We start from the raw sequence: 12,199 nt of genomic DNA on the forward strand, positions 1-12,199 counted from the left end.
TGGTTTTTAGGCTCCGTTTTTTAAATTTTACCCTCAAAGAACTTAATCGAGGCACTGGAGAAGGCTATTCCACTTCCGACCCACCAGAAATCCACTAGGCAAAAGAACGCCCGGCGCGGCTCCTGAGGTTTTTCCTAACTGCTGAGTGACCAGGGCTCCTTTCCATTTTCCAGTCTACTTTGCAAGCCCAGTTTTCACACTGCAGTCTCTCCAAACCTAACGGGGGGTTGCGGGGGACTTCTGCCAAGATGGAGGCATAGGTGGATTTGCGGGGCCTTCTCACACAACCAAGTTTACAGACAACTAGATATTGGCAACAGAAAACACAGCCAGAACACAGAAATTTGAGCTTTTGGGAATTGTCTTCACAAGGAATTCTTCAGCCTGAGCCGTAAGGGGTGAAAGCGGCAGGTGGCAGAGCGGGGTAGCACAGGACAACTGGGTCAGAGGAACTCAGGTGCGCGGAATCCAGGCCCAGGGTGGGACCTAGTGAGCGACCCAGCGAGCGACCAAGCAAGCCACCGCGGGCAAACAGCCGGGGGAGCGGGGCTGCGGGTTGACTGTGGTCGCGCCTTTGTGCACGGATAGACAAGCGAGGGGGTGGGCGATTGGACTGGGACGGAGCGGGTCCCCGCAGCCAGCGGCAGGGAGGGCGCCGCCATTTCCCTGCTCTGACCCCACCTCCACAGACAGCGTCATGACCCAGCGACTCTGAGAGGCCCGGCCCTGGTGAACCACCTTAGGCTCTGCTCTTCACCCACCCCACCCCCACCCCACCCCCCCCCGGCAGGAAACAGCAGTATCAGAAAGCCCCCTTTACTTTCCAATGCCGGTTTTTTAGGCGCCATTTTTTATTTTACCCTCAAAGAACTTCATTGTGGCACTGGAGAAGGCTATTTCCCTCTGACCCTCCAGAAATCCACTAGGCAATAAAACGCCTGGCCGGGCTCCTGTGCTTTGTCTCAACTGGTGAGTGACCAGGGCTCCTTTCCATTTTCCAGTCTACTTCGCAAGCCCAGTTTTCATATTTTAGTCTCTGAAAACTGAACGGGGCACTGGAGAAGGCGATTCTTCTATATGAAGAACTTGAACCAAATTCCAGGAAACCCTCCTGCTGTCCTGTAATGCTCCCGACGGTTTTCTTAACTTCTCAGTGAGCAAGGCTCTTTGTGACATGGATCTGGGCTTGGAAACTGGCCTGGGAAAACTGTTCCAGTTTTCCCAGGACAGTTTCCAAGCCCAGTTTTCATATTTTTGCATCCCAGAACCCTGCAGGGCACAGGAGGAGGCTGTTTTTCATATTGAAAACCTGAAACCCATTTGGCGAAAAACAACCACCCCTCAAGGATACCGACTTCTCTCTTCCCTGCAGTGTGAGAATGGCTCCTTTACCTTTCCAAGGCTAGTTTTCCGAGCCCTGCTTTTCTCTTTTAGTCTCAAACAACTGCAGAGGGCACAGGGGATGGCTATTTTTCATATTAAAGGCCTGAAAGACATTTGGCAAAAATAAACACCCGGCAAGGCTCCAGAGTTTTGTCTTAAGTCCAGTGTCAGAAAGCCCACTTTACTTTTTCATGCTGGTTTTTAGGCTCCGTTTTTTTAAATTTTACCCTCAAAGAACTTAATCGAGGCACTGGAGAAGGCTATTCCACTTCCGACCCACCGGAAATCCACTAGGCAAAAGAACGCCCGGCGCGGCTCCTGAGGTTTTTCCTAACTGCTGAGTGACCAGGGCTCCTTTCCATTTTCCAGTCTACTTTGCAAGCCCAGTTTTCACACTGCAGTCTCTCCAAACCTAACGGGGGGTTGCGGGGGACTTCTGCCAAGATGGAGGCATAGGTGGATTTGCGGGGCCTTCTCACACAACCAAGTTTACAGACAACTAGATATTGGCAACAGAAAACACAGCCAGAACACAGAAATTTGAGCTTTTGGGAATTGTCTTCACAAGGAATTCTTCAGCCTGAGCCGTAAGGGGTGAAAGCGGCAGGTGGCAGAGCGGGGTAGCACAGGACAACTGGGTCAGAGGAACTCAGGTGCGCGGAATCCAGGCCCAGGGTGGGACCTAGTGAGCGACCCAGCGAGCGACCAAGCAAGCCACCGCGGGCAAACAGCCGGGGAGCGGGGCTGCGGGTTGACTGTGGTCGCGCCTTTGTGCACGGATAGACAAGCGAGGGGGTGGGCGATTGGACTGGGACGGAGCGGGTCCCCGCAGCCAGCGGCAGGGAGGGCGCCGCCATTTCCCTGCTCTGACCCCACCTCCACACACAGCGTCATGACCCAGCGACTCTGAGAGGCCCGGCCCTGGTGAACCACCTTAGGCTCTGCTCTTCACCCACCCCACCCCCACCCCCCCCCCCCCCGGCAGGAAACAGCAGTATCAGAAAGCCCCCTTTACTTTCCAATGCCGGTTTTTTAGGCGCCATTTTTTATTTTACCCTCAAAGAACTTCATTGTGGCACTGGAGAAGGCTATTTCCCTCTGACCCTCCAGAAATCCACTAGGCAATAAAACGCCTGGCCGGGCTCCTGTGCTTTGTCTCAACTGGTGAGTGACCAGGGCTCCTTTCCATTTTCCAGTCTACTTCGCAAGCCCAGTTTTCATATTTTAGTCTCTGAAAACTGAACGGGGCACTGGAGAAGGCGATTCTTCTATATGAAGAACTTGAACCAAATTCCAGGAAACCCTCCTGCTGTCCTGTAATGCTCCCGACGGTTTTCTTAACTTCTCAGTGAGCAAGGCTCTTTGTGACATGGATCTGGGCTTGGAAACTGGCCTGGGAAAACTGTTCCAGTTTTCCCAGGACAGTTTCCAAGCCCAGTTTTCATATTTTTGCATCCCAGAACCCTGCAGGGCACAGGAGGAGGCTGTTTTTCATATTGAAAACCTGAAACCCATTTGGCGAAAAACAACCACCCCTCAAGGATACCGACTTCTCTCTTCCCTGCAGTGTGAGAATGGCTCCTTTACCTTTCCAAGGCTAGTTTTCCGAGCCCTGCTTTTCTCTTTTAGTCTCAAACAACTGCAGAGGGCACAGGGGATGGCTATTTTTCATATTAAAGGCCTGAAAGACATTTGGCAAAAATAAACACCCGGCAAGGCTCCAGAGTTTTGTCTTAAGTCCAGTGTCAGAAAGCCCACTTTACTTTTTCATGCTGGTTTTTAGGCTCCGTTTTTTAAATTTTACCCTCAAAGAACTTAATCGAGGCACTGGAGAAGGCTATTCCACTTCCGACCCACCAGAAATCCACTAGGCAAAAAGAACGCCCGGCGCGGCTCCTGAGGTTTTTCCTAACTGCTGAGTGACCAGGGCTCCTTTCCATTTTCCAGTCTACTTTGCAAGCCCAGTTTTCACACTGCAGTCTCTCCAAACCTAACGGGGGGTTGCGGGGGACTTCTGCCAAGATGGAGGCATAGGTGGATTTGCGGGGCCTTCTCACACAACCAAGTTTACAGACAACTAGATATTGGCAACAGAAAACACAGCCAGAACACAGAAATTTGAGCTTTTGGGAATTGTCTTCACAAGGAATTCTTCAGCCTGAGCCGTAAGGGGTGAAAGCGGCAGGTGGCAGAGCGGGGTAGCACAGGACAACTGGGTCAGAGGAACTCAGGTGCGCGGAATCCAGGCCCAGGGTGGGACCTAGTGAGCGACCCAGCGAGCGACCAAGCAAGCCACCGCGGGCAAACAGCCGGGGAGCGGGGCTGCGGGTTGACTGTGGTCGCGCCTTTGTGCACGGATAGACAAGCGAGGGGGTGGGCGATTGGACTGGGACGGAGCGGGTCCCCGCAGCCAGCGGCAGGGAGGGCGCCGCCATTTCCCTGCTCTGACCCCACCTCCACACACAGCGTCATGACCCAGCGACTCTGAGAGGCCCGGCCCTGGTGAACCACCTTAGGCTCTGCTCTTCACCCACCCCACCCGCACCCCCCCCCCCCCGGCAGGAAACAGCAGTATCAGAAAGCCCCCTTTACTTTCCAATGCCGGTTTTTTAGGCGCCATTTTTTATTTTACCCTCAAAGAACTTCATTGTGGCACTGGAGAAGGCTATTTCCCTCTGACCCTCCAGAAATCCACTAGGCAATAAAACGCCTGGCCGGGCTCCTGTGCTTTGTCTCAACTGGTGAGTGACCAGGGCTCCTTTCCATTTTCCAGTCTACTTCGCAAGCCCAGTTTTCATATTTTAGTCTCTGAAAACTGAACGGGGCACTGGAGAAGGCGATTCTTCTATATGAAGAACTTGAACCAAATTCCAGGAAACCCTCCTGCTGTCCTGTAATGCTCCCGACGGTTTTCTTAACTTCTCAGTGAGCAAGGCTCTTTGTGACATGGATCTGGGCTTGGAAACTGGCCTGGGAAAACTGTTCCAGTTTTCCCAGGACAGTTTCCAAGCCCAGTTTTCATATTTTTGCATCCCAGAACCCTGCAGGGCACAGGAGGAGGCTGTTTTTCATATTGAAAACCTGAAACCCATTTGGCGAAAAACAACCACCCCTCAAGGATACCGACTTCTCTCTTCCCTGCAGTGTGAGAATGGCTCCTTTACCTTTCCAAGGCTAGTTTTCCGAGCCCTGCTTTTCTCTTTTAGTCTCAAACAACTGCAGAGGGCACAGGGGATGGCTATTTTTCATATTAAAGGCCTGAAAGACATTTGGCAAAAATAAACACCCGGCAAGGCTCCAGAGTTTTGTCTTAAGTCCAGTGTCAGAAAGCCCACTTTACTTTTTCATGCTGGTTTTTAGGCTCCGTTTTTTAAATTTTACCCTCAAAGAACTTAATCGAGGCACTGGAGAAGGCTATTCCACTTCCGACCCACCAGAAATCCACTAGGCAAAAAAAACGCCCGGCGCGGCTCCTGAGGTTTTTCCTAACTGCTGAGTGACCAGGGCTCCTTTCCATTTTCCAGTCTACTTTGCAAGCCCAGTTTTCACACTGCAGTCTCTCCAAACCTAACGGGGGGTTGCGGGGGACTTCTGCCAAGATGGAGGCATAGGTGGATTTGCGGGGCCTTCTCACACAACCAAGTTTACAGACAACTAGATATTGGCAACAGAAAACACAGCCAGAACACAGAAATTTGAGCTTTTGGGAATTGTCTTCACAAGGAATTCTTCAGCCTGAGCCGTAAGGGGTGAAAGCGGCAGGTGGCAGAGCGGGGTAGCACAGGACAACTGGGTCAGAGGAACTCAGGTGCGCGGAATCCAGGCCCAGGGTGGGACCTAGTGAGCGACCCAGCGAGCGACCAAGCAAGCCACCGCGGGCAAACAGCCGGGGGAGCGGGGCTGCGGGTTGACTGTGGTCGCGCCTTTGTGCACGGATAGACAAGCGAGGGGGTGGGCGATTGGACTGGGACGGAGCGGGTCCCCGCAGCCAGCGGCAGGGAGGGCGCCGCCATTTCCCTGCTCTGACCCCACCTCCACAGACAGCGTCATGACCCAGCGACTCTGAGAGGCCCGGCCCTGGTGAACCACCTTAGGCTCTGCTCTTCACCCACCCCACCCGCACCCCCCCCCCCCCCGGCAGGAAACAGCAGTATCAGAAAGCCCCCTTTACTTTCCAATGCCGGTTTTTTAGGCGCCATTTTTTATTTTACCCTCAAAGAACTTCATTGTGGCACTGGAGAAGGCTATTTCCCTCTGACCCTCCAGAAATCCACTAGGCAATAAAACGCCTGGCCGGGCTCCTGTGATTTGTCTCAACTGGTGAGTGACCAGGGCTCCTTTCCATTTTCCAGTCTACTTCGCAAGCCCAGTTTTCATATTTTAGTCTCTGAAAACTGAACGGGGCACTGGAGAAGGCGATTCTTCTATATGAAGAACTTGAACCAAATTCCAGGAAACCCTCCTGCTGTCCTGTAATGCTCCCGACGGTTTTCTTAACTTCTCAGTGAGCAAGGCTCTTTGTGACATGGATCTGGGCTTGGAAACTGGCCTGGGAAAACTGTTCCAGTTTTCCCAGGACAGTTTCCAAGCCCAGTTTTCATATTTTTGCATCCCAGAACCCTGCAGGGCACAGGAGGAGGCTGTTTTTCATATTGAAAACCTGAAACCCATTTGGCGAAAAACAACCACCCCTCAAGGATACCGACTTCTCTCTTCCCTGCAGTGTGAGAATGGCTCCTTTACCTTTCCAAGGCTAGTTTTCCGAGCCCTGCTTTTCTCTTTTAGTCTCAAACAACTGCAGAGGGCACAGGGGATGGCTATTTTTCATATTAAAGGCCTGAAAGACATTTGGCAAAAATAAACACCCGGCAAGGCTCCAGAGTTTTGTCTTAAGTCCAGTGTCAGAAAGCCCACTTTACTTTTTCATGCTGGTTTTTAGGCTCCGTTTTTTAAATTTTACCCTCAAAGAACTTAATCGAGGCACTGGAGAAGGCTATTCCACTTCCGACCCACCGGAAATCCACTAGGCAAAAAGAACGCCCGGCGCGGCTCCTGAGGTTTTTCCTAACTGCTGAGTGACCAGGGCTCCTTTCCATTTTCCAGTCTACTTTGCAAGCCCAGTTTTCACACTGCAGTCTCTCCAAACCTAACGGGGGGTTGCGGGGGACTTCTGCCAAGATGGAGGCATAGGTGGATTTGCGGGGCCTTCTCACACAACCAAGTTTACAGACAACTAGATATTGGCAACAGAAAACACAGCCAGAACACAGAAATTTGAGCTTTTGGGAATTGTCTTCACAAGGAATTCTTCAGCCTGAGCCGTAAGGGGTGAAAGCGGCAGGTGGCAGAGCGGGGTAGCACAGGACAACTGGGTCAGAGGAACTCAGGTGCGCGGAATCCAGGCCCAGGGTGGGACCTAGTGAGCGACCCAGCGAGCGACCAAGCAAGCCACCGCGGGCAAACAGCCGGGGAGCGGGGCTGCGGGTTGACTGTGGTCGCGCCTTTGTGCACGGATAGACAAGCGAGGGGGTGGGCGATTGGACTGGGACGGAGCGGGTCCCCGCAGCCAGCGGCAGGGAGGGCGCCGCCATTTCCCTGCTCTGACCCCACCTCCACACACAGCGTCATGACCCAGCGACTCTGAGAGGCCCGGCCCTGGTGAACCACCTTAGGCTCTGCTCTTCACCCACCCCACCCCCACCCCACCCCCCCGGCAGGAAACAGCAGTATCAGAAAGCCCCCTTTACTTTCCAATGCCGGTTTTTTAGGCGCCATTTTTTATTTTACCCTCAAAGAACTTCATTGTGGCACTGGAGAAGGCTATTTCCCTCTGACCCTCCAGAAATCCACTAGGCAATAAAACGCCTGGCCGGGCTCCTGTGATTTGTCTCAACTGGTGAGTGACCAGGGCTCCTTTCCATTTTCCAGTCTACTTCGCAAGCCCAGTTTTCATATTTTAGTCTCTGAAAACTGAACGGGGCACTGGAGAAGGCGATTCTTCTATATGAAGAACTTGAACCAAATTCCAGGAAACCCTCCTGCTGTCCTGTAATGCTCCCGACGGTTTTCTTAACTTCTCAGTGAGCAAGGCTCTTTGTGACATGGATCTGGGCTTGGAAACTGGCCTGGGAAAACTGTTCCAGTTTTCCCAGGACAGTTTCCAAGCCCAGTTTTCATATTTTTGCATCCCAGAACCCTGCAGGGCACAGGAGGAGGCTGTTTTTCATATTGAAAACCTGAAACCCATTTGGCGAAAAACAACCACCCCTCAAGGATACCGACTTCTCTCTTCCCTGCAGTGTGAGAATGGCTCCTTTACCTTTCCAAGGCTAGTTTTCCGAGCCCTGCTTTTCTCTTTTAGTCTCAAACAACTGCAGAGGGCACAGGGGATGGCTATTTTTCATATTAAAGGCCTGAAAGACATTTGGCAAAAATAAACACCCGGCAAGGCTCCAGAGTTTTGTCTTAAGTCCAGTGTCAGAAAGCCCACTTTACTTTTTCATGCTGGTTTTTAGGCTCCGTTTTTTAAATTTTACCCTCAAAGAACTTAATCGAGGCACTGGAGAAGGCTATTCCACTTCCGACCCACCGGAAATCCACTAGGCAAAAAGCGCCCGGCGCGGCTCCTGAGGTTTTTCCTAACTGCTGAGTGACCAGGGCTCCTTTCCATTTTCCAGTCTACTTTGCAAGCCCAGTTTTCACACTGCAGTCTCTCCAAACCTAACGGGGGGTTGCGGGGGACTTCTGCCAAGATGGAGGCATAGGTGGATTTGCGGGGCCTTCTCACACAACCAAGTTTACAGACAACTAGATATTGGCAACAGAAAACACAGCCAGAACACAGAAATTTGAGCTTTTGGGAATTGTCTTCACAAGGAATTCTTCAGCCTGAGCCGTAAGGGGTGAAAGCGGCAGGTGGCAGAGCGGGGTAGCACAGGACAACTGGGTCAGAGGAACTCAGGTGCGCGGAATCCAGGCCCAGGGTGGGACCTAGTGAGCGACCCAGCGAGCGACCAAGCAAGCCACCGCGGGCAAACAGCCGGGGAGCGGGGCTGCGGGTTGACTGTGGTCGCGCCTTTGTGCACGGATAGACAAGCGAGGGGGTGGGCGATTGGACTGGGACGGAGCGGGTCCCCGCAGCCAGCGGCAGGGAGGGCGCCGCCATTTCCCTGCTCTGACCCCACCTCCACACACAGCGTCATGACCCAGCGACTCTGAGAGGCCCGGCCCTGGTGAACCACCTTAGGCTCTGCTCTTCACCCACCCCACCCGCACCCCACCCCCCCCGGCAGGAAACAGCAGTATCAGAAAGCCCCCTTTACTTTCCAATGCCGGTTTTTTAGGCGCCATTTTTTATTTTACCCTCAAAGAACTTCATTGTGGCACTGGAGAAGGCTATTTCCCTCTGACCCTCCAGAAATCCACTAGGCAATAAAACGCCTGGCCGGGCTCCTGTGATTTGTCTCAACTGGTGAGTGACCAGGGCTCCTTTCCATTTTCCAGTCTACTTCGCAAGCCCAGTTTTCATATTTTAGTCTCTGAAAACTGAACGGGGCACTGGAGAAGGCGATTCTTCTATATGAAGAACTTGAACCAAATTCCAGGAAACCCTCCTGCTGTCCTGTAATGCTCCCGACGGTTTTCTTAACTTCTCAGTGAGCAAGGCTCTTTGTGACATGGATCTGGGCTTGGAAACTGGCCTGGGAAAACTGTTCCAGTTTTCCCAGGACAGTTTCCAAGCCCAGTTTTCATATTTTTGCATCCCAGAACCCTGCAGGGCACAGGAGGAGGCTGTTTTTCATATTGAAAACCTGAAACCCATTTGGCGAAAAACAACCACCCCTCAAGGATACCGACTTCTCTCTTCCCTGCAGTGTGAGAATGGCTCCTTTACCTTTCCAAGGCTAGTTTTCCGAGCCCTGCTTTTCTCTTTTAGTCTCAAACAACTGCAGAGGGCACAGGGGATGGCTATTTTTCATATTAAAGGCCTGAAAGACATTTGGCAAAAATAAACACCCGGCAAGGCTCCAGAGTTTTGTCTTAAGTCCAGTGTCAGAAAGCCCACTTTACTTTTTCATGCTGGTTTTTAGGCTCCGTTTTTTAAATTTTACCCTCAAAGAACTTAATCGAGGCACTGGAGAAGGCTATTCCACTTCCGACCCACCAGAGAAATCCACTAGGCAAAAAAACGCCCGGCGCGGCTCCTGAGGTTTTTCCTAACTGCTGAGTGACCAGGGCTCCTTTCCATTTTCCAGTCTACTTTGCAAGCCCAGTTTTCACACTGCAGTCTCTCCAAACCTAACGGGGGGTTGCGGGGGACTTCTGCCAAGATGGAGGCATAGGTGGATTTGCGGGGCCTTCTCACACAACCAAGTTTACAGACAACTAGATATTGGCAACAGAAAACACAGCCAGAACACAGAAATTTGAGCTTTTGGGAATTGTCTTCACAAGGAATTCTTCAGCCTGAGCCGTAAGGGGTGAAAGCGGCAGGTGGCAGAGCGGGGTAGCACAGGACAACTGGGTCAGAGGAACTCAGGTGCGCGGAATCCAGGCCCAGGGTGGGACCTAGTGAGCGACCCAGCGAGCGACCAAGCAAGCCACCGCGGGCAAACAGCCGGGGGAGCGGGGCTGCGGGTTGACTGTGGTCGCGCCTTTGTGCACGGATAGACAAGCGAGGGGGTGGGCGATTGGACTGGGACGGAGCGGGTCCCCGCAGCCAGCGGCAGGGAGGGCGCCGCCATTTCCCTGCTCTGACCCCACCTCCACAGACAGCGTCATGACCCAGCGACTCTGAGAGGCCCGGCCCTGGTGAACCACCTTAGGCTCTGCTCTTCACCCACCCCACCCGCACCCCCCCCCCCCCCCGGCAGGAAACAGCAGTATCAGAAAGCCCCCTTTACTTTCCAATGCCGGTTTTTTAGGCGCCATTTTTTATTTTACCCTCAAAGAACTTCATTGTGGCACTGGAGAAGGCTATTTCCCTCTGACCCTCCAGAAATCCACTAGGCAATAAAACGCCTGGCCGGGCTCCTGTGATTTGTCTCAACTGGTGAGTGACCAGGGCTCCTTTCCATTTTCCAGTCTACTTCGCAAGCCCAGTTTTCATATTTTAGTCTCTGAAAACTGAACGGGGCACTGGAGAAGGCGATTCTTCTATATGAAGAACTTGAACCAAATTCCAGGAAACCCTCCTGCTGTCCTGTAATGCTCCCGACGGTTTTCTTAACTTCTCAGTGAGCAAGGCTCTTTGTGACATGGATCTGGGCTTGGAAACTGGCCTGGGAAAACTGTTCCAGTTTTCCCAGGACAGTTTCCAAGCCCAGTTTTCATATTTTTGCATCCCAGAACCCTGCAGGGCACAGGAGGAGGCTGTTTTTCATATTGAAAACCTGAAACCCATTTGGCGAAAAACAACCACCCCTCAAGGATACCGACTTCTCTCTTCCCTGCAGTGTGAGAATGGCTCCTTTACCTTTCCAAGGCTAGTTTTCCGAGCCCTGCTTTTCTCTTTTAGTCTCAAACAACTGCAGAGGGCACAGGGGATGGCTATTTTTCATATTAAAGGCCTGAAAGACATTTGGCAAAAATAAACACCCGGCAAGGCTCCAGAGTTTTGTCTTAAGTCCAGTGTCAGAAAGCCCACTTTACTTTTTCATGCTGGTTTTTAGGCTCCGTTTTTTAAATTTTACCCTCAAAGAACTTAATCGAGGCACTGGAGAAGGCTATTCCACTTCCGACCCACCAGAAATCCACTAGGCAAAAAACGCCCGGCGCGGCTCCTGAGGTTTTTCCTAACTGCTGAGTGACCAGGGCTCCTTTCCATTTTCCAGTCTACTTTGCAAGCCCAGTTTTCACACTGCAGTCTCTCCAAACCTAACGGGGGGTTGCGGGGGACTTCTGCCAAGATGGAGGCATAGGTGGATTTGCGGGGCCTTCTCACACAACCAAGTTTACAGACAACTAGATATTGGCAACAGAAAACACAGCCAGAACACAGAAATTTGAGCTTTTCGGAATTGTCTTCACAAGGAATTCTTCAGCCTGAGCCGTAAGGGGTGAAAGCGGCAGGTGGCAGAGCGGGGTAGCACAGGACAACTGGGTCAGAGGAACTCAGGTGCGCGGAATCCAGGCCCAGGGTGGGACCTAGTGAGCGACCCAGCGAGCGACCAAGCAAGCCACCGCGGGCAAACAGCCGGGGAGCGGGGCTGCGGGTTGACTGTGGTCGCGCCTTTGTGCACGGATAGACAAGCGAGGGGGTGGGCGATTGGACTGGGACGGAGCGGGTCCCCGCAGCCAGCGGCAGGGAGGGCGCCGCCATTTCCCTGCTCTGACCCCACCTCCACACACAGCGTCATGACCCAGCGACTCTGAGAGGCCCGGCCCTGGTGAACCACCTTAGGCTCTGCTCTTCACCCACCCCACCCGCACCCCACCCCCCCCCGGCAGGAAACAGCAGTATCAGAAAGCCCCCTTTACTTTCCAATGCCGGTTTTTTAGGCGCCATTTTTTATTTTACCCTCAAAGAACTTCATTGTGGCACTGGAGAAGGCTATTTCCCTCTGACCCTCCAGAAATCCACTAGGCAATAAAACGCCTGGCCGGGCTCCTGTGATTTGTCTCAACTGGTGAGTGACCAGGGCTCCTTTCCATTTTCCAGTCTACTTCGCAAGCCCAGTTTTCATATTTTAGTCTCTGAAAACTGAACGGGGCACTGGAGAAGGCGATTCTTCTATATGAAGAACTTGAACCAAATTCCAGGAAACCCTCCTGCTGTCCTGTAATGCTCCCGACGGTTTTCTTAACTTCTCAGTGA

Source organism: Artibeus jamaicensis, unplaced genomic scaffold (genome assembly GCF_021234435.1).
Source record: "Artibeus jamaicensis isolate MK-2021 breed Jamaican fruit bat unplaced genomic scaffold, CSHL_Jam_final contig_426, whole genome shotgun sequence".
Classification (NCBI taxonomy): Eukaryota; Metazoa; Chordata; class Mammalia; order Chiroptera; family Phyllostomidae; genus Artibeus; species Artibeus jamaicensis.